Source organism: Frankliniella occidentalis, unplaced genomic scaffold (genome assembly GCF_000697945.3).
Source record: "Frankliniella occidentalis isolate FOCC.00 unplaced genomic scaffold, Focc_3.1 Scaffold364, whole genome shotgun sequence".
NCBI lineage: Eukaryota > Metazoa > Arthropoda > Insecta > Thysanoptera > Thripidae > Frankliniella > Frankliniella occidentalis.
Genome location: NW_026267487.1, coordinates 76,574 through 77,367, shown reverse-complemented (window position 1 = coordinate 77,367; position 794 = coordinate 76,574). Strand labels below are relative to the sequence as shown.

Genomic DNA, 794 nt, shown 5'->3' with positions numbered 1-794 from the left:
GAAGAAAACACCTAGCCAAGCGGACGACAGTGCATCAGTAGTATACACCCCCCCAGGTCGCGGGGACCTTTTTACACCCCCCCAGGTCGCGGCACTTCCCAGGTCGCGGGGTGTCCGTTGAGGGGGTCGCGGGTAGGCGTTTCGCCCCTCCCACGTCACAGGCACTAACCTAAACCTAAATGGTGATCTTATCAGTGGCTAACCCCGAACCTAAGGTAGATCTTATCAGGGGCTAACCTAGGGGCCTAACCTATGGGCGTAAGTGACGGGGCGGTCTTATCAGGTGGTAACTCGTACCTAACCTAGGGGCCTAAGTGATCGAGGATTCTTATGGCGTCGTTTCAGGGCCTAACTTAAGTAGGGCATGTGTGATCGAAGATGGTATGTCAGGGTGGCCGAGTGGTCTAAGGCGGTAGACTTCTCGTCTGCTTCCCAGTATGGGATCGTGGGTTCGAATCCCACCCCTGACATTTTGTGCGCACCGCGTGTGCAAGACAGTTGCGAGTGTATTGTGTAGCACATATGAAGAGAATCTCGAGCGGTAAGTATTTTTTAAAAACATTTTCTTTGGAGTGTAGTCTATGCTTTGTCCTTGCTCCCTGATGTCTTTTCCGCAGGTGAAACGGACAAGTTGAAGTGAGGAACGAACGGGCATCGAACCCGCGCCGTCCGCATGGAGGCGAGCGCCTCAACCCACGCGGCCGGCGCGCCACTACAGGGAGATGCGCGCAGCGGAGCCAGCTGAAGCCGGCCGGGTGGCAGCGCGGCGTGGGGGGTCGCTACCCCTTCCACCC

General features: G+C 56.8%; 1 non-coding gene across 1 annotated transcript; it reads left to right on the top strand.

The window, feature by feature from the left end:
* Positions 1–385: 385 nt before the first annotated feature.
* Trnar-ucu (transfer RNA arginine (anticodon UCU)) lies at positions 386–470 on the top strand. The gene has a single exon. It is a non-coding gene; the product is annotated as a tRNA-Arg (tRNA).
* The last annotated feature ends 324 nt before the right edge of the window (positions 471–794 follow it).